This window comes from Lepus europaeus, chromosome 9 (assembly GCF_033115175.1).
Source record: "Lepus europaeus isolate LE1 chromosome 9, mLepTim1.pri, whole genome shotgun sequence".
Classification (NCBI taxonomy): domain Eukaryota; kingdom Metazoa; phylum Chordata; class Mammalia; order Lagomorpha; family Leporidae; genus Lepus; species Lepus europaeus.
Genome location: NC_084835.1, coordinates 120,126,646 through 120,153,409, shown reverse-complemented (window position 1 = coordinate 120,153,409; position 26,764 = coordinate 120,126,646).

Here is a 26,764-nt window from a genome sequence, read left to right as displayed (position 1 = left end):
GATTTGTTTTTTAATTTATTTGAAAGGCAGAGTGAGAGAGAGGGAGGTAGAGACAACAGGGATATCTTTTTATTTCCTGGTTCATACCCCAAATGGCCAAAAGCTCCAGGTCTAGGGAAGGCTGAAGCCAGGAGCCAGAGATTCCATCCTGGTCTCTCGCTTGCAAAGCAGGAGAACAAGCACCGGAGGCATCATCCGCTGCTTTCCCAGGCACGTTAGTGGTGAGGTGGATCAGAAGCAGAGCAGCTAGAACTGGAATTGGCACTCTGAAATGGGATGCTGGCATTGCAAGCGGCAGCTTGACTGAAGCAAATAACTGAATCATATAAAAGTATTCCTAAGTGGCTGTTGCATGCTTTCCTTGGTACAATATAAGCTTTGGAAAATGTTCAATGGGATATTTAAAGGCAAGTATTTTTTCTGGAACAAAAGTACTTGCTGAATAAATACGTAAATGGAATCCATCTACTTTAAAGTGAAAGAATATGCCTGCTTTTATTGCCAGGTTTGAATTAATAAAGTATGCCTGACAGTAGAAGGGGAGAGGTCAATGCTGCTATCTAGGGAGAAAATAAGTTCCTCTATACTAAAACAAAGAAAAACACAGCAAAACCAGGAGAGGGAGCGGGAATGGAGGGGGAGAAAGCAGATGGGGTTGGTACAGTGGTTGGTCTTTAAAATGATCAATATTGTCTGATATTTCTGACTTGAAGACTTTTTTACAAAATCCAAAACTGCAAAAATGTTCCTAAAGCGACTATGAAGTAACAGACTGTCCGTTTTTGTTAGAGGAAGGGCTGTGGATGCCTCGTGACTGCCAGAAACATTGCCAATCCAGCTCTCTGCTATGGTCTGGGAAAGCAGTAGAAGATGGCCCAAGTCGTTAGGCCCCTGCACCCGCATGGGAGACCTGGAAGAAGCTCCTGGCTCCTGGCCTCAGATTGGCTCATCTTTGCCCACTGAGGCCACTTGGGGAATGAACAAGCAGATGTAAGGCCTCTCTCTCTTTCTCTCTCTCTCCTCTCTTTCTCTCTCTCCTCTCTTTCTCTCTCTCCTCTCTTTCTCTCTTTCTCTCTCTCTCTCTCTCACTCTGCCTCTGCCTTTCTGTAATTCTGCCTTTCAAATAAATAAATAAATAAATACTTTTTGAAAAAAAGATGTCTTTGAATATGCACAAACACATGGAGAACATAATAGTCATCATACTAGGCCCTGGCAGATTTTTTTTTTCCCCCATCACTAATAGAGTAAAGAGATTAAAGCAAATTGGCTGAATTCTTCCCAATCCTGCAGCCTGGCCTGAACAGCAGGACCTACCACAGTTCCATGCTCTAAAATTTTATTTGTGCTCCCAACATGGAAATTTACTTAGCATGCATTTCACAGTTGAAGCTGCATGTTCTTAACTTGTGTGTATGGTTTCTATTTCTTGACAATGTGGTTGTCAGTGTTAACAGTTGACAACCTAATGTTTTAGCCTTCTAGTGGATTTACATTTAAACAAAACATCATTGTAGCCATATTTGATTAAGTCTTAACTGATGAAATGATGGGTATCATCTCAATATAGACAAAGGGGAGAGTTGTTGTTGTTGTTTTTTTTCAGGAAGGGAAAATTTTGTATAAACTACTTGCTGTCTCATATTAAACAGTTGACCAAGTATAACACCATTGACTCAACCCAAATTTTTCTACAATACATGAGTAAACCAGATCCTTTTCATGTAAGTACAGAAATAATTTGTAACTCTTACTGAATTCTGCTTAGCATTTCCCTCTGAGCTGATATTTCTCACCCTAGAAGAGAAACTTGGATAATAAACAGATCATCTTTAAGTTTCTTACAACTCTCAAGCTCTGGGTTTTTCAATGGAGCCTATGATTTTATTCTGTAAAGATTCCTTTTCCAAGATTTCCTTCTAAACTCTTTATTCTACCTGTCATACATTGCAACTGTCTTCCTTCTCAGCTTTGTACCATGCAAAATTTTGATGAATACTTTTTCTGTATAATGTTTATATCCTAAATTCTAAAATTCTGACAACCTTTAGGTACTAGAGAATAAAAATCACAAACCTTGGTCATGGAAAAAGTTTTCTGGATATCTGCTCCAAAAACTGAAACCACTAATTAAAATTATGCATTTTTTGTTCATTTGGGAATATAGTTTTTCCCATAACAATAATTGTAGGCTAATTTAAAACAAGTGTAATTTTTTTGTTTAATAAACAATAGAAAATATATATTTTTAATTAAGCTAGTATGCACATTTAATTTAAATAGCTGGTACTTGATTTTAGAAAATCAGGTTTTTTTACAAACAAAGTTTCAGAAATTCAGTAAATTATTATAATGTATGTCCACGAATAACAAATAGCCCTCAGTCATCTTTGATTCTACAATCAGCTGACTCATTGCTCATATGTTCTCAGGCATATTAGTCATTCTATGTACCAGTCTGTGCTCTAACCCTAGGGTGAGCTGCGTGTGCTCTAAGCTGCATCGATTGACAGTAATTTCATTAATCTGCACGATCTGACTCACTAAATACGCCTGTGCACTAATTCCATTTAATTTCATTGTAATCAGTTATCATATTATCTTTTAAATATTCTCCATGCAGACAGCAAAAAATCACTGTGGAATAAAATAATGGTTAGGAAACAACAATCACTACCACATTTATTTCAAACAAGCAACTGGAGCTTTATATCTTGGTCACATCCTCTCTCTCCAGTTGACTGCCATAGGTTCATAGACTATAGCAAAACTGACTCCAAAAATAAGACAAATGATGAGAGGATGGGATTCACAAATGGTAAAGTCAATCTGAAGTTCAAACTGATGGGTGTGATAATCTCTAGTTAAACAACCCAGTTCCAGCTACAGGCTACATAGTAGACAGCTGTCCCTTCTGTCTGATCAGTGTGTCTGCATTGTGTTGACCTTCCTTTGTCCCATCAGTCCCTATTTTATGAAAAATAAAAGGATCCTGAGGAAATTCAAAGTAGTGTTTAAAGTGATTCACTATTTTTTTTTAGAATAGAAACTTTTCTTGACATCTGGTTCTTAGTGCCACCTAAGTTATTCTTTGTTCAAATAAATGGGGCTAAATTAAAAAAAAAATAGAAATTTTTAAAGTTTTCTGGATTCACTAAATACTTAAAAACAAGCCTTTGACAATCTTCTTGTCCATTAATTATGTAATTAAGTCTAAAGCTAACATTAAGAAAATAGTCAAATAAACATAATTCAGCAACTATTACTTTCTATTATAATATTGTATTCCTTTAACTCATTCCTTTCATGATCATTAAATAATACATTTATTAAGTTATTGCTTTATGACAGGTGATATTCTCAGTACTTATTACTGTTATAAGAACCTTTGTAAAAACATTTATTTATTTATTTATTTATTTATTTATTTATTTGAAAAGCATCACGTCAGAGACAGAGAGACAGAGAAAGAACTTCCATTCACTGGTTCACTTGCCAAATAGCTGAAATGAGACAGGAACTCCTTCTGCATCTCCCATGTGGTTAGCAGTAACCCAACCACTTCAGCCATCATTTGTTGCTTCCCAGGCTCTTTAGTGGGGAGCTGGATTGGCAGTAGAGTAGCCAGAACTACAATAGGCACTCCAATCCGGGACACAGGCATTAAAATTGGTGACTTCATATCCTGTACCACAATGCCTACTCCAACTATGGTAAGAACCTTTAACATGAGATTGGCACTTTTATCAAATTTGAAAATACACAATACAACATTATCAACTATAGGCATAATATTGTAGGACAAATCTTTAGAGATCCTCATCCTTAATATACCTCATGTAATTAGAATCAACAAATCACAAAGCAAGATGGAAAAAGATGAAAACAGGTACAAAAGAACTAAAAAACACAGAGAAAACAATTAATAAAATACTAATAATAAGTTCTTACCTATCAATCATTTCTGAAAATGTCAATAGACTAAATGCCCTAATCAAAAGACATAGTGGGGCTGGTGCCCTGGCACAGTAGGTTAATCCTCTGCCTGTGGCACCTGCATCCCATATGGGTGACAGTTCTAGTCCTGGCTGCTCCACTTCCATCTAGCTCTCTGCTATGGCCTGGGAAAGCAGTGGAAGATGGCCCAAGTCTTTGGGCCCCTACACCCATGTGGGAGACCCAGAAGAAGCACCTGGCTCCTGGCTTCGGATCGGCGCAGCTCCAGCCGTTGCAGCCATTTGGGGAATGAACCAATTAAAGGAAGACCTTTCTCTCTGTCTCTCCCTCTCACTGTCTGTAACTCTACCTCTCAAATAAAATAAATAAAATCTTTAAGAAAAGACATAGGGTAGCTGAATAAATAGAGAAACAAGACCCAACTATGCATATGCTGATTGAATATGTAGAATATGAATATGTAGAAATGAATATGTTTAAATTAAACAGTACAATCTTTAAAGATTTTACTTATTTGAAAAATAGATTTATAGAGATAGAGAGAGATATATCAAAATCTTTCATCTTCTGGTTCACTAATCAAAGGCCAGGGCTGGGCCAGGCTGAAGCCAGGAGCCAGGAACGCAAAAGGTCTCCCATGAGTCATCTTCTGTTGATTTCCTGGGTACATTAGCAGGGAGCTGGGATGCCAGCCTTGTTGTAGTTTAATCCACTGTGCCACAACACCAGCCCCTAAGCAAGATATTTTATAAAAAGAAATCAAAAAGGAAATTAAAAAAAAAAAGTCAAGACACAGTAAAATGAGAACATAGCATGTTAAGACTTGGGAAGCAGCAGAGGCAGGACTAAAAGGGATATTTATATCAACAAATGTCTGCATTAAAAAGAGGAGAAACATCTCTAACTATTCTAATTATAAACAGTGAATTTGCTAATGAATTTAAAATAAGGAGAAAAATTACAGTTATGCAAGCCATACAGAAGTCATGAAACAATGTAATGGCAAATCTACTATGCTAATCAGCTGCAGCAGAAATATTCTTTTGGGAGAGAAGAAATAGTGGTTGAGTCATAAGGGGGAGTCCTTTGATACTGCTCAGCCAGTTGATGAGGAAAATGGAAAAGGAACTCACATTTGGGATAATTCATTTTTTGGAGGCATACTACATAATTTGTTGTTTTGATGAATTTATGATTACATAACCTTTGAATCAAAGACCATCCAACCCACAGAGTACATTTACCCATGACTAATTTGGAAAAAAAGGGTCATGGCCATCCCACTTATATATATATATATTTTTTTGACAGGCAGAGTGGACAGTGAGAGAGAGAGAGAGACAGAGAGAAAGGTCTTCCCTTTCCATTGGTTCACCCCCCAATGGCCGCTGCGGCTGGTGCGCTGCAGCCAGCGCACCACACCGATCCGAAGCAAGGAGCCAAGTGCTTCCCCTGGTCTCCCATGCAGGTGCAGGGCCCAAGCACTTGGGCCATCCTCCACTGCACTCCTGGGCCACAGCAGAGAGCTGGACTGGAAAAGGAGCGACCGGGACAAAATACGGCACCCTGACCAGGACTAGAACCCAGTGTGCTGGCACCACAGGCTGAGGATTAGCCTATTGAGTCATGGCACCAGCCCACCCATATTTTTAAGGCACTAATGGTGATAGTTCATATTTAATACAACTGGCTGGATTCCTGAGAATAGGTATGAAGAACACCAGTCTGTGCCAGCTTATTGGCATCTTTCAGACAGTTTGGGAGAAAAAGAAAAGAGATAAAAAGTTTTGAGGGCCGCATTAGCACATATTTAACATACAGTTAATGTTTGATTAATAATTACAGCATCCATTAGACAATGCATAAAAAACCAACACTGGTCAGCCCATACATGGCCATGGAATGCTGACCCATATTCTGCAGCAATTTGTCCAGAAAAACAAACCAAACAGTTCAGGTATCTGCCCAGAATGGTCCAAGACTCTCAGTGTCCCCATTTTGCCCTGCTTTCATGTCAGAATTGGCCAGAGAAAGCCAAACGTTACCCCAACCCAACATAAGATGTCTTACTTCTAGCTCTTCCGTACCAACAGCCTCCATTCAGAACCCACCTGGACCTGCCTATTTCTGTCTCATTCTAAAGCTTTCCCCTTGATTCTGAATCTCTCCCAATCATGACAGTAGTTGATTCCCTTTGTTAGCGGGCTGTGAATATGTATCCCCTACTTGTTCATATTTGGGTGGCCTTTGTTTATTTCCATGTCTATAATCACTCATTCCACTTAACAGCTTAGCTTTGAAGATGAATCTCTGGCTTTGAGTAGGAAAGGTGTGCAACCTGCTAACTTCCTGGAGTGAAATCTATAGCTGGGAGCCTTGGCACAGGTATTCAGTAATTATCACAAGCACACACAGATTGTTTTTCTAGTTGAGACGGAAACACCTTAATGACTCTCTAAATTTTATATCAACTCACTAAATATGAATATATTTTAAAGTTTATTTTTCCCTCACTTATTTAAAGGGTTTTAAATAACCTGTACTTAGCCATGCACCAATATCAGATATAATAAATCCTGCCATTTAAAATATTTAGATAACAGGCAATGCTGTGCTGCATGTTTTTATCAGTAAGAGGCACTGCTTTTCCTATATTGCATATTCATCTTTGATGATTGAGAAGACATTTCCAAATTCTGTATTTTTTCACAATTCTTGTTTAGAATATTCTGATATCATTTCCTGCAGTTACATAAAAATACAAAATGTACAGAAATCCCTGCAATACAGAGATACTGAAGTGTTATTTACAAATGCGTGGCTAAGTGACCTGGTTCTCAAAAGTGTGTCTCCGAACATATCCCAACAGTGTCTGCAGGAGCACTGAAGCCCATTGAAGAGGCAGGGATACATCCAAGGCACATGGGGTAGACAGTGCCTCATGTGCTTCTCAGCATGAACGTGAGGACTGCTAAGGCCAATGAGACCAGGTGATGTCGTGTTGATGCTGAGTTGACAACAGCACCTTAAGAAACACTCCCATCAATGTAGCTTCTGAGCATTTAAAAGGCCAAGTGAGTTGTCAGCTGGAAGTGACACATGAGATTTTTGGCATGTTAGTACCTAGAATACAATATATAGTTTACACAATACAACATAGCATAACATGAGGACATATTTCATATGTAGGAGAAAAAGAAAAAAAAATGGATTATTTTCACAAATGCTAGAATTCTCATTTTCTTTGAAGCTATAAAATAAAATAACATGGTGGGAAAACCTCAACTTCAAACAATGTCAAGCGTACTTGCAGTAAAAATAGAGCATAATAAAATATGAGCTCCTTGCTTCCTGCGCAATTGGTGAGCATTAGGCAGTCGTTAAACAAAATTGAATTTCTGCCCTTGATGCTGAGTGTTAGGTCCCATACAGACCAGAACAGGGCCAGCCTTTCAAACGGATTTGCAGCCGACAGGAACATGGGATGACATTCAGATTACTTTCTAGTGTATTGTTTCAAACATCTTTGTAACTTCAGCCCTCGCTTGAAAAACACACATATGGTATAGCGCTTGTTAAAATGTCATCGTCTAAATAAACCAAAGGGTGGGAAATGACATTCGTTGGGGATTTGATAATGAGGAAAGAGGAAGCGAGGAACATGTGCCAAATGTAGGCATGGAATTTTGTGGTCTAACATAGAGAGATTAAAAACTGCTCTGTATGTAAATGCACTGACAGAAATAATAAGGTTTTACTGTAGAATGAAGCTAGCTTAATGGTTCTAGGTCTATAAATGAGACAAAGAGTGGAGCTCTGAAATCTCCCTTGTCAGTATAGTTAATTAACATTGGAAAAGTTAGTGTGCAGTATGTTCTTAAAGAAGGACAAGTGCACAATCAAGGGGCTATAGGTCTACCTAGTTTAATTTTCTGTTTCTAGGAACATAGTAGTGTGACACATTGCAGCCTCCCTCAGTTCTGGCCAAATGAATGTGGCTAACATGGTATTTGCCACTTAGCAGGCAGGGCCAAGGAGTTCTCTGAGAATCACCTGCTCTGCACCCATGCCCCCAGGGACCCCAGAAACTATGTGCAGAGGAGGACACCCCCAGAGCTCAGACCTACCTTTAGCTCTTGCCTCCAGATTTTGGTTTATGCAGAGCACAGGCAACAGGAGTGATGCTTCAAGTAACTGGGTTCCTGCCAATTACGTGGGAGACCTGGATTGAGCTTCCAGCTCCTGGCTTTGGCCACCAGCCTGGACCAGTTGGCAGGCATTTAGGGAATAGACCAATGGATGTGAGCTTTCTATCTCTATCTATCTCTGTCTTTCTGCCTTCCAAGCAAATAAATACATAAATAAGCAAATAAATTTTGTATTTGATGCAAATCCTTTGAGAGTCTGACTATACTAACAGAAAACATGGCTTCCAAACATTGCTGCAAAATTGCATTCTTCACAATAAGTGTCCCAGTTGTTAATAGTGAATTACTGCCATGTGTCTGGAAACAGGCTTAATGTTAAAAGACTCGGGGCAGTGAGTTGCTATTACTCCATAAAAATCCTAAAGATTAATACCTTCTAAAGAGTGTATCCTGGAGCATTAACTCCCCGCTGAGAGCTATGGGGGGAAAACATATTTTTCTTTGGTCAAATTAATGTGAGGACATCTATGTATTATGCAAGTGCATGGAGAACCACAGTACACATAAATCATAAGTAGTGTGAGAAATTATGTTAATGTTCCTTGGTAAAATCTTTGACCACAGAAAAAAATTTCTATTAAATAGCAAATCTTGTTGATAACCAAGAAACTGAGCCTTATAAAACATAATCGGCAGAGTTGTAAGAATTGGGCCAGATGAATATTTACATATATACATTCCTTTATTTCTATATATCCCTACCTACCCTACGCAGAACATTCATGAAAGTACTTTAGAAAATTCATAAAAAGGAATTCAAAGATAAATTAATTTGGAGGCAAATTTTTTTTGAAATGCATGCATATCAAGGGTTTTCCAAAAAGCTCATGGAAAACACCAACTCTGAAAAATATTATTCATTTATTTCAAAAGATTTACTGCACCAAAAGAAACGTTATCTTTTAATTCTATCTTCCATGAAGTTATTTAAGTAAGCTTGTTCAAAATGATACATTATGTCATTAAATATATACAAAATGTCATTTAAAGGAACTTACACTTGTCGATCTGTGCTGGTTTGTGGTGTTTCGGCGCACCCTTCCTCTCTGTCTCAACTACTTTAGATCTAATTTTCCTCAACTGCACCCCAGCACCCCAGCAACTGTGGCTACAGAAAAACAACACTCGGGCCAAGGCTTCGCCTTAAAAGCGCAGTAATCAGGGGCCATCAGACCCTCCTCCTCGCTGTTTGACCTTCAAAATGCACACCTTCCCTTTTTTTTTTTTTTTTTTTTGGCCGGGGGGGAGCCGGGGGGGGGGGGACAGGCAGAGTGGACAGTAGAGAGAGAGACAGAGAGAAAGGTTGGTGCATCTTGCTGATCCGAAGCCAGGAGCCAGGTGCTTCTCCTGGGACTAGAACCCAGTGTGCCGGGGCCGCAAGGCGGAGGATTAGCCTGTTAAGCCAGGGCGTCGGCCCCCTTTCCCTTTTAACCAGAAGAAGAGGTCAGAAGAAGAGGTTCCAGAAATCTTTCACCTGGATTCTCCTCCCTATCCACCGAGAAAACCGAAGGGATAAAAAGCAGGTTCCCAAGTGTTCGCTCTCAGGATTTGTCAGGCTGCAGGGCACAAATAGTTAAACACAAACCTGGTAAGATTCACTGCTCATTAGCCTCTGCCTAGGTGTGCCAAACCCCCAGAAAGATGCATTGTAAATGAGCAGCTTTGCCCCTTGTGGTTCCATTTAGCAAGGTCAGTAGCTTCCTGGCTTCCTGTACCCTCTACTCCCCCTTATCTGGATCAATAATTACTGATGAGGTTTGCTGCACTTCCAGCCCCCACTTAACATGATCCACTCCTCCCAGCCAGGATCTTAAAAGGTCTCCACCCACTGGCTAGACAGGCTGAAGTCTGCATTTCAAAGCCCTCCTTAGCCAACTTCTGGGCTGGCCAAAATCCCACTTACCTTGCTGTCCTGTCCAAAAAACAAAACAAAACAAAAAAACCTTTTCTGCCTTCACCGGTCCTCTCTGCACTTTTTTTCCAACCGATATCTTTAACCTCACATTTGGTGCTGCAGTCCGAAAAGGCAACTTGAACCCATGTCTGAACATAGCAGGGTGAAGTCAGTGACTCTCAAAGTTCGCGGGAGAATTGTCAAAACGCAGCTTCCCAGATCTACCCAGACAAACTGGATCAGAAGTACTGAGCACTGGGCTTGTGAATTTGTATCCCTCACATGTCACTCAGGTTATCATCTCAGTTGAAGTGGCTGGGGGTCTTTCATTTTACACAACACCCTACTGTTTGGTCATTGAAGCATAACCATCTTTTTAAAATATAACTTTTTTTAAAGTTTTTATGTTAAATCTTTGTTGGTGGAAGAGTTCAGAGTTTGCACCCAGCATTGTGTTAAATGTGTGTCATTACTGTAGGAGGGAAAATATTGGCTTCTTGTGGAAGCATCTCTCAGCTGCACCCAAGATTAATGCCTGCTTCTAGATTTAGTTCTTTCTTTAACACAACCTTTAAGGTTTTGTGGATGAGCAGGGCTAGTCTGACCTACTTTGAAAAGACTCCACGAACCTCAGAGGAGCACCAATGCCCTTGTGCATTTTTTTTTTTTTTGAATGTTGAAGGTGCTTCTCTTAGTGTAACTTGCAAGACCATGTTTGTGATATAATATTCATCTGAAATCCCATGGAGCTTCAGCATGGCCTTGTACTGCACATGTGTACACCAGTGGATTTAGTATGTTCTTGATAATGGTAAAATATAAGGACATGGTGTGGTATAGAAAGAGTATGTGAGGGTGTTTGGGGTTTAGGGTGTCACAGAAATATCTTGCCGCTGGAAGAAAATGTTTAAAGGGATATGATTATTGACTTATCTATAATCTTTAATATTTAAGTGACTTATCATTTCAATATTATTCCAACAGGCATATTAATATGATGGATTCTTGTCACAGGAATAATTTGATTAAACTTTGCCTTTGCAAAGTGTTTGTGTGTTATTTATTCTTCATGAATAAGTACTCTTGTTTTAAAATAGGTTTAAATGTATCTTGTTTTATTAATAAAAGGACAAGAAATTAAACATCATTTACCCCAAATAACACATTATTTTTCCATTATTTCACTGTGCAGATGTAGCTCATTTACTAAAATTAATATTTATTTTATTGTTATTTATTCATTTTACTCATTTGAGAGGCAGAGACATGAGAGACAGGGCGAAAGAGAGAGAGAAGGAGGAAGAAAGAGAGAGAGAGAGAGAGATCTTTCATATGCTGGCTCACTCCTCAAATACCTGCAACAACCATGTCTGAACCCGGCCAAAGTCAGGAGCCAGGAACTCAGTCCAGCTCTCCCACGGGGTGGCAGGGACAAAACCACATGGGCCATGCTTTACTGACTCACAGAACGCACATCAGCAAGCAGATGGCGCCTCAAATCAAACTGGAGCTCAAACTCTGTATGAGGGATGGGGGTGTCCCAGGCAGCGTCTTAACCACTTGACCACTCTTTATTTTATTTTAATTGTATATATTTATGGAGTACAGTGTGATAGTTCAATACAAGTATTCAATGTGTGAAGAAACGATTATGTTAATTATCATTTTCATCTTCCATGTCCATAAACTTCTTTTAAAAAGCAGTATTGACTAACATTTAACAGTTGTACATAGAACAGGGGAACTGGAAGGCTCCAATCAATATTTTTTTTATTCTCAAAAGAAATTGGCAAAATCTATAGGGGTAATTGGTACACTTTTGTAAGAAGCTGATATTCAAAGGATTTAAACGCCCTGCCAAAGATCATGCAAGCAAACTCTCAGCCTGGAAGACATTTAGGCCTGAGCACTTCTTGTTTGGCTATATCTAACTGGCCCATACTCAGAACGATGTCCCCAAAATTTACCCACATGTATTGACATCTGCTTACACAGTGCATTTGGCCTCTCTGAAAACATACAGTCTACTTCCCCACGGTGTCCCGCCTACCAATGCCCTGTGTGATGAGAGTGGTGCTGTCAGCCCTCTGCATCCACACCTTCCAAATTTAATCAAATACAATTGAAAAAAAAAATTGGAAAAATTTCACATATGTGCTGAACAAATACAGACATTTTTCTTGCCATTATTCCCTAACCAATATAGTAAAACATATATTCACACAGCATTTACATTGTTTGGGGGATTTAAAGTAACCTGGAAGCAATTTAATGTATACAGGAGAATGAGCCTAGATTCCACACAACTACTACATCATTTTCTCTAGGAAACATAAGCATCTGTGGATTTTCATATTCTCTGGAATCCTAGAACCAACAGACCACAGATGCTGAGTCATGACTGCACATTCTTGGCACATTGTCTGGGTCACTGTTGACCAGAACATATTTTAGGGTGCAGGTAGAGCACAAGGATGTAATGTATGCACCTTAGGGGGGGCTGGCCTCGCATGGGAGCCCGAAAGCACTGAAGTCCTGGAGAAAACAGCAAATGCACAAACAAGCTCAAATGTCCAAGGTGCCCTGACAGGACCAGTTCAGGTCTCTGCACTGCAAACCACCCCAGCCTCAAAGCATCCTCCAAAGGAAAACTCATGTGTCTTCAGCTTGACCTTATTGCAATTAACGGAGGAATTCGTAGTTAACACTTGTGGCATTCTCCAGTCTTATAATTCATGAATATGTAGGTCAGCATTGCATTTCTGTTACCTTCATACCAAAATGTAAATGAAAACCTGGGAGAAGCTGGGGAAGCAAATATTCAAATGATAAAAATGAAAAATACATCTATCAAAGAGGTCTGTTGGGTGTTTAGTGAACAGCGTTCTCTGAGAGGGGAAATGAGATTCTCTGATTTCTAAAAATCATCAGGCAGTGGCTTCTCCAGGACCTGCAGTAAAGCCTCTTTGATATGGTTCTCTGTCCACTCCCTTTCCACTGTGCTGCTTCTCGTGTCTTTTTCAAGCTGACTTATGTTTTCAATAAAATAACCAAAGTATTAAAATTCTAGGGGCCACTGCTGTGGCACAGTGAGTTAAAGTCCTGGCCTGCAGTGTCGGCATTCCCTATGGGCTCTGGTTCTAGTCCCAGCTGCTCCACTTCTGATCCAGCTCTCTGCTATGGCCTGGGAAAACAGTAGAAGACGGCCCAAGTCCTTGGGCCCCTGCACCCATGTGGGAGACCTGGAGGAAGCTCCTGGCTCCTGGCTTCAGATCAGCTCAGCTGTGGCCATTTGCAGCCATCTGGGGAGTGAACCAGAAGATGGAAGACCTATCTCTCTGGCTCTACCTCTCTCTGTAACTCTTTCAAATAAATAAAATATTTTTAAAAAATTTCCAAATCCAGTTGTCAGTTCAAAAACAATTTAGGCATCAAAGTTATCCTAGAAATGATCAAAAGTATGTCTGCGTTTTCTTTGCAGGACCTGGAGAAGCTGAGGGATCTAAAGCCAGGCTGCCTAGATTGGCATCCGACCCATCCACTCATAGCCTCTGGGACCTTGCAGCAGTGCCCTGCAGGCTTGTGCCTCTGTGTCCCCATCTTTGAGAAGGGTGTAATAAAAATTATCACATTGGTGTGTTGTGGGGAGCCAGTAGGAAGACAGGGACACCATTCAGGGCAGGGCTTGCCAAAGAGTAGATGTGGTAGACATACTGTTTGTAAATGTGAGATATTATTTGGCCATGAGACTCCTGTGTGGAGTGATGGGCAGTGCAAGTGCTCCCACTGTTACTCAGGATGCAGCCATTTGGACACACTGGGTCCTGCTGCAGATTCAAGCACTTAGTTGGAGTTTGAACTATGGAGACTGCTTCCCTGCAGAATGTGGGTCTATCTTTTAAATAATTCAGCAGCCACTGTATTGTCTCCAGAGAAATGTAAAAATGTGTGAAATACTAGAAAACCCATATATCCTTTCTGTTTGGAGTTTAAAACTAAGGATTTAAGAAATGTTGACGTCTCTTTCTTCTCTTCTGAGCACACAGCGCCAGGTTAAAAGCTGTGCTGCTTTCAGTTGTTTTCTTAAGGGAACAGATTATTTTCGCATAAATACAGGAATCATTTCCTGACGACTTAGAGGCGGGTCTCACTGGAGGCCAAGACACAATTGTCTGGGTGTGAGGCTAAATCACTTCATGTATTTTTATCTCATTAAAGGTTGTGGACATAGAAAAAACTTGTGGAGTTGCCCTAAATACAATAAAATGAAATTAAAATTTTTAAAAATAAAAACAACATTCTAGATTAATTTCTTTCTTTTTTTTTTTTTTTTTGACAGGCAGAGTGGATAGTGAGAGAGAGAGACAGAGAGAAAGGTCTCCCTTTTTGCCGTTGGTTCACCCTCCAATGGCCGCGGCCGGCGCACCGCGCTGATCCGAAGCCAGGAGCCAGGTGCTTCTCCTGGTCTCCCATGGGGTGCAGGGCCCAAGCACTTGGGCCATCCTCCACTGCCTTCCCGGGCCATAGCAGAGAGCTGGCCTGGAAGAGGGGCAACTGGGATAGAATCTGGTGCCCTGACTGGGACTAGAACCAGGTGTGAAGGCGCCGCAAGGCGGAGGATTAGCCTGTTAAGCCACGGCGCCGGCCTAGATTAATTTCTTAATCACTTGTAGTTGCTCAGGTCTCTCCAAAACCTCTGGCTTCCTTTCTGTTTGTTTGTTTGTTAATATGTCAATCATACAGGTTAAAATTAGGTTTGTGAGCTGGAAGACCACACCTTCGCCATGACCCTGTGTGACCTTACCCCTACCTGGTACCTTTGCCACGCCCCTGTGTGACCTCATGCCCCTGCCTGGCCACACCTGGGTGCCCACCAGCCAATCAGTTTAATTAACCACTCCCCTTTGGAAGTGGTTTAAAAGCCTGGAACACAAGTGTGTCCTGGCCTTCGCTTCTGTTCCCTGGCCTCTTGCCAGGAGGGGGCTGGCTGTGGCCCTGTGCCTCCAGGGCGCGTGGCTTTAGGGCCACCCACCCTAGGCTTCCTGGCCTAGATGCTCTTCCACATGGCTGGTTCCTGGTGCTCAGTATGAACCCAGATTTACCTCTCTCTCTTAGATAAAACTCTCACTCTCCTATGCATCTTTCGCACTAAATAAAAGCCTAAAATGTACCCAGCTGCCTCATTTATTGATGCTGGTATTAGAATTCTTCTCTAAATATTAGGCAAGAACCTTCTCAGGCTTATTAATATTGGGGATTTATTAATAAGCATATGGTGTTTCATATGGCACCCCAAATTCTGGTAGCATATGTGGCATCCCAGATGGCACTTCTGGGGAACTTTAAGGGGCCACATTTTTGTATAGATTTTAGGGGATCATTCCCTATATCAATGTCAGTATTTAATTTCCTTATCTCTCTGGAATTTCTCATAGACCTTTTATATTTAAATTATTTTTCTTTCTTTACTCAGATCTTCCTGAGGTTCACAAAAAAGAAGTCTAGCTCAAATGATGTACTCCTCTCTGTGGGGAATGGGTTCTGTGACCCAACACAACAGGTGTAGAATGCCGGGTGGGTGCACTCATCTTTTTGTGAGACCGTGGATTGTGGTGCCAGCAGACGCTCAGGCTAGGAAGGCCAGGGGATGCCCAGGATATGTCAATGACCCTCTACTCAGTAAAGAGCCTCCTTTGCTGCTTCACAATGAAATCATCCAATGTGATCTGCCTGCCACCACATATCAGGCTGGTCTCCCCAGGTAACAACTTCACGTTGAGGAATCAAGACTCAGTGCTGGTCTCTGATGATAGTGGAAGAGGCACTCGGTAGCAGCCAAGCCACGTTTATACAAGGTGCTTGAATGAAATCCATCCCTGCCACAGTGCCTGGTGCGTTCATGAACCCATTGAGAAAGCACAGGAATGGCTGGGGAAAGGCACTGACTGATAACCTCTCAGACTTTTATTTTTGTCTGCCTGATGTTTAAGTCTCTTCGGTGGATATCTCTTTCATGAGTAGTCACACATGGCACAAACACTCTGTGCCCATTCTGAGAACATCATCTACCTACTTGTTTCCCAGGCTTCCTAGTCACCAAGCTTCCAATCCTGTTTCTTCTAAGCCCCTGGACAATCAGCCAAACAAACCGTTGACGACAGCCTATGAATGAGTATGAGTCTGCGCTTTAGTCCATCCTTGGCTCTAGCAACAGTAGACATCAAAGAGGCTGTCCCAAGTTCTTCCACTAGGAATTTCCTTCTCCCAGGTGATTGTGTTCACCCTAAGAGGCATTGCAGCTGCCCTGCAGTTCTGAGGCCAGTGTGCTCACAGTGGAGAACCCTTTGTAAACGAGGCAAACATTTACTGCTCCCTGCTTCGTCACAAAGACAGCCTAGGAGGCCACAGGCCTGCGTCCAGAGAGAAGGCTTCATTGAAGAGACAACAGAACGGGGTTTAGTGTTGAAAGACTCTGAGCCCCTTCTCACTGAACTTACGTGTACCTTCAGGACCTGCCTGACTTCAGTCATATGCCCCATTTCCACTGGAAAGGTTGTTGCCACACTCGCTGAAATTTATGACCAGGGAGTTTAAACAATGGCCATTTCAGCATGGATGCTCTGGTCTCATGGTCACCAGATGTCTCACAGCTACTGTCCAGGTTCTCAAGGACTAAGCACAAGCCAAAAGCTGCATCTCAAAAAACAAAAACATTCTCTGCAGAGGGAAAAAACAGATTTGCAGCAAAATCTTAGAGGTCTCAGCCAGAGGTCAAGCCCTGGTGCTGGCCAGGGGCTTAGGGCAGAGCATATTTCCTGGAGACACAAGCAGCATTTCCAGTGCTGGCAGAGTGGGAAAGCAGCATGCATGGCCCGGGACTCAGAGCAGCCTTCTCCTGCTACAGATCCACTCAGAGCGCAGCCCTACAGGTTGTTCTAAGATGGGTCAAAACAAGCGCACTCAGGATGCCCTATGTTATAGGGATTCTAGCAGAAGAATTGCTGCAATTTATACAGAATTTGGAAGCATTTGTTTCTAGGAAATATAAGACACTACTGAAACCCATATATGAAAAACCCCAAAGATCCCTTCCATTAATAAAATTCTATAATTATATAAATCATCTTAGGTCCAAGATATTTTCAAAATAATGTATTACTGGCCAGCGCCACAGCTCACTTGGCTGATCCTCCACCTGCAGCACCGGCACCCCAGGTTCTAGTCCTGGTAGGGGCGCCGGATTCTGTCCTGGTTGCTCCTCTTCCAGTCCAGCTCTCTGCTGTGGCTGTGGCCCGGGAAGGCAATGGAGGATGGCCCAGGTCCTTGGGCCCTGTACCCGCATGGGAGACCAGGAGGAAGCATCTGGTTCCTGGCTTCGGATCAGCACAGTGCGCTGGCCATAGCAGCCATTTGGGGATTGAACCAACAGAAGGAAGACCTTTCTCTCTGTCTCTCTTTCTGTCTAACTCTGCCTGTCAAAAAAAAATAATAATTTATTACTGACAAGGCATATTATTTTGTTTTGTGTTATTGATTCACATAAATTATTAGTAAATATATTTTAAATATCATATGTAATTATTTACATGAAGAAATGATTTTTGGTATGAATTTTCTGAATGAATAGTACAAAATTGCTTCTAAATCTGTTAGAAATCTGCCTTTTTATTTTCCCTGGCATTAAGTCTATAGATTATCCAGGATAAATTTATATATGTTCAAAATTATATACATAAACTAATATATTAAAGTTTTAATTTCTATGCAGAATATGCAGGTAAAGCAATGCTTTTATGTTATCATCAATTGGTTTAGGGCCAACATTGGGGCATAGCATGTAAAGCTGCTGCCCGCAATGCCAGCATACCATCTGGGCAACAGTTCAAGCTCCCTGTTGATGGCCTGGAAAAGCAACGGAAAGATGGCCTACATGCTTGGGTCCCTGAACCCACATGAGTGACCCAGGGGAGGCTCCTGGCTCCTGGCTTCAGCCTGGCCCAGCCCTGGCCATTGTGGCATTTTGGGATGGAAGACATCTTTCTTTCTCTCTCTGTCTTTGTCTATCTCTTCCTCTCTGTTTATAACTTTGCTTTTCAAATAAATAAAAAAATCTTTAAATATATATTTATATGCAATTGGCTTGTCATTCAAAAGCCATGTATATGAAGTAATTGCACACCATATGGTGAAATAATCATTTAGAATGAAGTGATTATTTAATAAAGCATACATAAGAAATTATTGAAAATTATTGTTTGACATGATGCTATATTACTGAATTTTCATATCAAATATATGAGGAGTTGAAGCACACACTAGGCTTAATTTTCATGATTCGAAAACTTAATCCATTTTAAGATACTCAGGGGGAAATCCAGGCTCATGGAAGCTCTGCAAACAGGCCCTGAGCTGAATGAAATTATTTGTAAAATTTTAAGTAACCCATGCACTCTTTTCTCCACGGGGGCTATGCAACACACGTAGCTGAACGGTCTTGCACGTTGTAACTCACAAAGTGATGCTTACATGGCCTCTTCCACTGCAAGGCTTTCTCAATACTGTGTCACATCTCTTATTTGCCTCCCTGTCCACCTTGAGGCTTCTCTGCTGCGCTGTCACCCACAGAGCTCACTTTACCCAGCTCTCCACTTCTGTGTGCCTTGGCTTTATCTTATCTCTGTAGTAACACACAAGCACTGGTGGGAAACACATAGTTGATGACACATAAATTGTTTTGATTGTTTGGTTGGTGTTTATGGACACATAAAGGTATTTGGTTTTCTAAAGTTTACTCTAGGATGAGCCAGTGTAAAGATTCTGACTTACAACACAGAATGTGAATCACATGCCAGGGATAGCCAAATTTTGATTTTAGAAAATTCATCATGGAAAATAACTTGCCAAGTGCTCATTTAAAGATGATTTATTTTAAAACTAAATTACTCTGGAATGTCCAGAATCTTACAAATTAAAAGGAAAAACAGAAAATGAATATATTACATATATATGCATATATATTACCAAGTTCAGATAAACAGGGAAGGTACAAAAGCTTTACTTTTTTGTTAGTTTTAACTCTTTGACACATTTAAAATAGTTTCAAATAATTATAAAATCCCATGGGGAGTATATCCAACATCAGCACACCTCACTTTGCATGGTTCAATAATAACTGAACCTTCTTTTCTTTAAAAGATTTTATTTATTTATTTAAAATGCAGATACAGAGAGAGAGAGAATCTTCCATCTGCTGGTTCAGTCTCTAAATGACCACAACAGCCAGGGCTGGGCCAGGCCGAAGGCAGGAGCCAGGAGCTTTTTGCAGGTTTCCCATATGGATGCTGGGGCCCAAACACTTGGGCCATCCTCCACTGCAAGCTGACCCTTAGCCTTCTACACCACAGCACCGACCCCTGAATCTTCTTTATATTACTGCAATGCCCTCACTTTTTAGGGACTGGGTAGAGCACAGCTCCTACCCCCACCATCTCTTACAACACTTAGACCCAATTATCCTCAGGCTAAGTTTACTCAGTTGTATCACTGATTTCCATAAATGGTTATAGCTGGACAAACACACAAAAAAGAATCAATCTTTTTTTTTTTTTAAACAGGCAGAGTGGACAGTGGACAGTGAGAGAGAGACAGAGAGAAAGGTCTTCCTTTTGCCATTGGTTCACCCCCAAATGGCCGCTGCGGCTGGCACACCGCGCTGATCCGAAGCCAGGAGCCAGGTGCTTCTCCTGGTCTCCCATGCGGGTGCAGGTCCCAAGGACTTGGGCCATCCTCCACTGCCCTCCCGGGCCACAACAGAGAGCTGGACTGGAAGAGGAGCAACCAGGACAGAATCCGGTGCCCTGACTGGAACTAGAACCTGGGGTGCCTGCGCCGCAGGCAGAGGATTAGCCTATTGAGCCGCAGTGCCAGCCAAAAAGAATCATCTCAAAAGAGAAGTTTCATGATTTAAGGCCATGCTCCCCACTGCCTTGGTTAATCTCAGAGCTATGTCTCACCTCAGTCATCTCATTCCTCTCCCAGTCATCTTGCATAGCCCTCAACTCCAAGCAGCTTTTTGCTGATTTATATTGCTTGCACAAGGAAATAGTTCCTCAGGGTTTCTGCACCTGTTTATTGTTTCTTTGGCCACAGTTGCAGCAATTGCAAATAGACAGTTATTTCTGGACAAGGAGGCCCCAGCAGGCACTCAGTGGATCTGCTGAGTTCCAGATTTGCTTCTCCCTGTCATAATCAGGAAGGAGCAAGTCTCTCTCCTCATAACAATCTGAGTCACTGACCTCAGCAGTCTATTAACTTTTTTTTTTCTAATGGTCTGTTGGCATGAAGAACCCAGCATGACCAGCTGCCAGCCGTAACTTTGCATTTTGCGGACCACTACAGTGTGCTCTGATACCAGCATGTCTTCTGTTAGAAACAGAGCCTCTGTCAAACAAAGCCTAAAGTTGAGAAGACAGGGCATATCACCCACCTGGGCCTCTTCTGCTGCCTACTCAAATGCAACTATAAATTAGGGGAAAAAAATGAAAACAACTGCTTTAGTACTCTGAGAATTGACCAACAGCAAACAACAGTCTGAGAATCTTTTGCATTTGAAAAACTACTGAACTTCAGGGAAAAACAGTGGAAGCTATGGTACTCTGGCCTGAGGATTCATCCAGAACCCCACCCAGCTTGCCAGTACCACACCTCTGCCAGGGCAGATCAAGCCATGAGTAAGATAGCTTGGCAGCCGTGGTTTAGAGGGGCTGGTTCATCTTGGAAAACAGGGTATTTAGCTAAACCCAAAAGCTCAGCTCATGGCAGTGACATCTTGGAAGCAGGTTAGTGAGGAAGGACCAAATGTTGAGCCATGTGAGGTTAAGTTTACCACTACAGATGGAGTAAGCACAGTCTTGAGTGAGACTGATTATATGAACCACTGAGACCACTGAGTGACAAAGATATTTACACATTGTTGGCCTCAAAGTTTTAAGTTCTCACAAGTGAACAGAGGAGACCTGGATAAGGCCACTGCAAAGTAAATAAGACTGCACAGATCATATATTGTGATGCCATTCTACAAAAAGAAAGAAGAATCCAGGGAGAAAAGGCTCATTTGAGAGCTCAGGCAGATAATAAAGAAAATGTGCCTGTAGCATCTCACAGCACCAGAAAAAAGGGGGTGCTCAAAACAAAGAGAATACAATAATGAGGTTATGTGGGGGAAAATGATTCAACAAAACAAGCTCCCAATGGGCAAAACTAGAACAACTTGATCAGCATAATAAAAATGCATTCTAAGATTGCAAAACAAAATGCAAGATACAGACATGGTCGTGAGTCCATGCTGATAAATAAGTAAATGAATAAGACTATGAGAGGTGCATCCCTCATGCAGAATTCCAAATAGCTGATGCAGATGCTTTAACCTGAAGAAAGTGCAACCAAAGCCCCTGCTTGCCATGCACTGATCCCAGATAGGGACGTCCCAAGTGCTCAATGTGGAAAAGAGGAAGATAATCTTACACTGGTAAATTGGTCAGGCCCAACCTCAGACAAGAGATAAAATTGAGCTTCAACATTGTTGAGGCAGCTTGAGTGCAGGTACCCCGGGTATTATAGAATGAGAGTGGTGCCTTGTCTCTGTGGTCTTCCTTCCTAAAACCCATAACCTCATTTTAACCACAAGGAAAATTCCAGGTAAAGCTGAAATAAAGGACATTATAAAAGATAGATGACTCTTCTCAACAAGTATCATCAAAAGCAATCAAACCCGAGGAGCTCAGTCTAGTGGAGCCCATGGAGGCTTGATGGTTAAATGAATGTCGATCCTGCATGGAATCCAAAAATGTATAACAACTAGGAAATTTGAGTAACACTGCCTTATTAATGGTGAAAAATATACCTCTCCATGCAAGATTACATGTATGAATACATGGGAATTACATGTATGAAATCCCTGTATTGCCTTTGATTGTTTCTCTAAATGTGAAGTACCCTAAAGTCAGACTATATTTAAAAAAACAAAAAAGAATCCTTGATCCACTGTGAGTTGGTTTTTTACAGGCTGTAAGGTAGGAGTCTTGGGTCATAGTTCTGCATACAAAGGGCCAGTTTTCCCCACACCACGTGTTGAAGACACTGTCCTTTCTCCAGAAAGTGATTTTAGCTCATTAGTCAAAGAGTAGTTGATTGTAGAGGTGTGGATTCATTTTAGGGGTTTCTATTCTGTTCCATCGGTCTACATGTATATTTTTGTGCCAGTACCAGGCTGTTTTGATTATAATTTCCCTATAATATGTCTTGAAAATGAAAGAAAGGAAGCATGAGGGTATTTAAGGAGCGAGGGAGAGAGGGAGAAAGTATGATTATATTCTTAGAATTATATCTATGAACTATGCTCTTTTTATATTAATTTTTTTAAAAATAAAAACAGAAATTCAGATTCTGATATGCTACATAATTTGTGTTAAATTTTATTTATAAAATGGTCATTAATTTTTGTTTGCATTTTTAAATTAGTGCAAGGGTGGTGGTATTTTTGTCGTGGAAACATGTCTAAATATAGTTTCTCTCTCATAAACTTAGATAAAATATTTACTTAAGTAATATTATGCTACAAACTTATTCAGATTCCAGGCTCCTTTAGGATATTTTCAGAGTTGTCTTAAATTTGGATAGAAGAGCTAATCAAAGTGTAGTTGCTCTGACCTTAAGTCACATATATATTTTACACACTTGTATCATGTTATTTATAGTGCATTTTGGCAGATAGCCTTTCAGATGTATATGAGCATATTTAGTAAAAATGAGTCACTATAATTGTCATGAACAGCACTACCCCTCAGGAATAAATGACGACACCTAAATGCACAGGGCTCTTTCAGAGACTCATAAGGCAGCTGAATCCTGAGCTTACCTTTCATGAGTGACAGATGTTATCCATACACTGAAGTTAATTACTCACAGTATCTCACTAGAACATCTACAATATAATGTATGCATGCTATTAAAATTGAAAGGAGGGAAGGAATTGCCCAGTGGGAGTCAGTGAAGTGGACTCTGAGCTTGACCTTGAAGAATCCTTGATCTTGGCTCCCATTCGCAGCCTGCATGTTGAGCACAATAGCACTTGCCTCACCATGGGCTGCTTTGCCCTGAGTCTCTGTGTCCTCAAGGAAAGAGGCTTTTCCTTGCTTATTCCTGAGTACCTGCTTAGCTTTAGCTAAGCAGCTATTTAGCTAAGCATCTAGCATCTACTACTCAACCATTGTATTGTAAGGCACTGGAGCTTTGGGTTGGGAAAGTCAGGAGTCCTGATCTTGAAAATCAAACAGCTCAGTTTCACAAAAATTTAGAGGACAATGTCCTGTATGCAGTGTACCCAGGAAAAGAAACTGATGGGCTGTCCACCAAGAAGCACCGTTGTTCAATTCTGTTCAGTGAGTGACCACAGATAAGTTCACCAGTCAGACCACAACTGTGAGCAGGAGACAGAATATCTCCACCAGCCTCACAAGATGCCACCCTCCCTCTGCCTTCTACCCTAGACAATCAGTTTTGCTCTCCTACCATAGTTTATATTTCACATAAATGAAGTCATACAGTTCACAAGATGTGCATACATGTACCATGTACCTTTTAGGTACAATGCTTGTGTCTTGCTCCTTTCATTCAGCATGGTGAATTTTATCCATGTTGCTGTGTGTGACACTCATTGTTTCCTTATGTCACTGAGTGATACTCAATTTCATAGACTGTTTATCTTTTTAATATTGAGGGACATTGTCTTCAGCTATTATGAATAAATTCTCTCAGAACACTGATCACAAGTTTTGGTGTGGATATATATTTTTTTCATTTCTTTTGCATAGATACAACTCTCTCTTTTTATAACATTATTGATTTTAGTCATTTAGTTTTAGAAAATGATCACAAATCTAAACAATGAAATTATGTCTCATAAAAGCAAAACTAATCAACTATGTATAGATGTACTAGAATTACATTTTGTTATTCTGTTTTTAAAATATTTATGTTGGTCATCTTTATTGATTTTAAAACATTTAATATTATTTTTGGACAATAACACAAGCTATTTCTTTAAAAGGACAAATACTCTACATAAGAAGAAAGATCAAAATCTAATTCTCAAAATTGTTTTGGTTTTTTTAATTATGCTTCAAAATCTTTTACAAAGATAGCATTGTACCTGTAGATCATGTTGGGTAGAATGGATACTTAACAGCACCAATTTTTGAATGTTGATTTCATATTCTTCATGATGATAAAGAAATTATACATTGATACTAAAAATTAAATCCTATATCTAATATAAAAGATACAGTGTAGTATAATCGCACAACTGTTCAAGCTATGAGTAATATAAATGTTCAGGTTAATCTAAACGTCATTTTCTCTGGATAACCTTGCTTACCTAATGGCAAGCCCCTTTGCTGCCACTGTATTTTTTTCTGCATGCTATTAAAACTTCAGAGTGTGGGGCTCTGAGTCTAGTCTCTGGCATCCCATATCAGAGTGCTGGTTTGAGCCCTGGCTGCTACCTTTCTGATCCAGCTTCCTGTTACTATGCCTGAGAAGGCAGAGGAATACGCCCCAAGTACATGGACCCTTGACACTCATGAGGGAGATCCAGATAGAGTTCTGGGTACCTGGCTCCAGCCTGGCCCAGACCTGGCTGTTGTGGCCATTTAGGAAGTGAACAACCAGATGGAAGCTCGCTCTCTCTCTCTCTCTCTCTTTCTCTCTCTCTCCCTTTCAAGTAAAAACATGTTTTTAAAAATAACTTACATCATAACAGTGATCTCAAAGTACTGGGTAGTTGTCTTTTTTTGCTAGTTTATTAAATAGTAATCACGAAATGTATGTGATCTTAGGAAAGGGAGTTTTTGCTCAAGATTTGAAAAGAACAGGAAAATCAGGTGCATTTTTGGAAGACCATGCCTACCTAACACTCCAGTTGCTCCTGTGCATGTCCAGACCTTTCTTGAAGATGCGTTTCAGCCTTACAACCTGTTTCGGCAGTGGTTATGAATGGTAATGCGTCGTTTGTGGAAGTGAAGATCAGTGCACTCCATTAGTTCTTCTGTCTGTTTTCGCAGTGCCCGAACAGGGCTCAGGATGATGTGAAATTAAAAAACACCAGGATTACAATAATCTGACTACCTGTGAAGGTATTTCACCAGGAAAGTTGCCAGATCCACGTGAGGCTTCATCTGAGTGAGAAATAAACCACTTCTGTGTGAACCAAATACGATTTTGTGGTGTGACACCTACTGCGGTTTGCATTGACTATTCAGATTGAAATGCATGTGTTCCCCATCAGCTTAATGTCTGTTGAACATGTTTCATTCTGAGGAATATTTAGAATCTTGTTTAAGGGCAACAGAATGATTTTCTAATAGTAAAACTTAAGTTGTAGAGGTTTACTCTGATCTTTTAACTACCATATCAACTTCGAAGTCACGAGAGAATAATTATAATCAAAAATATCCTGAATTCAAAGGTCAAGGCAAAAAATAAACACATTTGTGAGAAGGTCATACAGTCAATATCTTACGGGCAATTTGAGATCTTGAACTTCTAATAATTTGTAATGATAGGTCACAGAGCTAGATAAATTAGAACTTCTCTGAAAATGATTTATGCAGAATTGTGGTTGATTTATTCTGTGAGTACTCACAATCTTCTCGTTCATATAAATGTAGTCATTATCCCAAATCCATAATGCCAATTATTTTTCACAAATCCCTTCAATAGAGCTATAACATTTGAATTAGACCCTTTGAACAACACTCACAGATGTATGCATAGAAGGGAGCCTTTCTTACACCTACAGAGTATTATCAGTGCAGCTGACTTACTTTTGAGTAAAAGACTTGCTTTAAGAGCTCAGTGATCAGTGATGTGTGAAGAAAAATTTTCATGCATATTTTGCTAATTTCCTAAGGAGAAAAACCTGTTCCTTTGGGCATCGTGTAAGAAGTTCCTTGAAATAATACGAGGAAATTACTATTGTTTCTTCATCATTATGTTAATTGATATATCTGCAATAGCTCAATATGATAATCCCATATGAATTGGCCTTAAGTCACAAGTGAAGTAAGACCGCAGAATCAAAGGGACTGTACAGACAAAGTTAACAGAGCAGGACTAACAAGGTCATTTGTTAAGTGGTTCAGGGACCTTAGATTTCAGGAGAATCAACTGTGCCTAAACCATTTATAAAGACAGTATGGTTTGTGCTGAAACTATTTTTCTCCTGAGCCCAGCAATTGGGTCTGTAGTAGGCAGCGGAACCCATGAATCAGCCCCAATATGAACACTGCACACCAAAGCTCTCAAGAACTTCCTAGCTGGACATCGCATGATGATGTATGTCCTCAGCATGTAGCCAAGGGAGTAAGTGCATCTAGTGGGACTAAACTGGGAGAGAACTCTGAACTGTCTGATTTCAACCCATGGGCTTCTCCATTTGCAGAATTTACTTTCTGTCATTTCACTGTAATAAAGAACTGTGGGTGCCAGGCTTCCCCACTTCCGATCCAGCTCTCTTCCATGGCCTGGGAAAGCAGTAGAAGATGGCCGAAGTCCTTGGGCCCCTGTACCCACATGGGAGACCTGGAAGAAGCTCTTGGCTCCTAGCTTTCAATCGGTGCAGCTTTGGCCACTGCCGCCAACTGGGGAG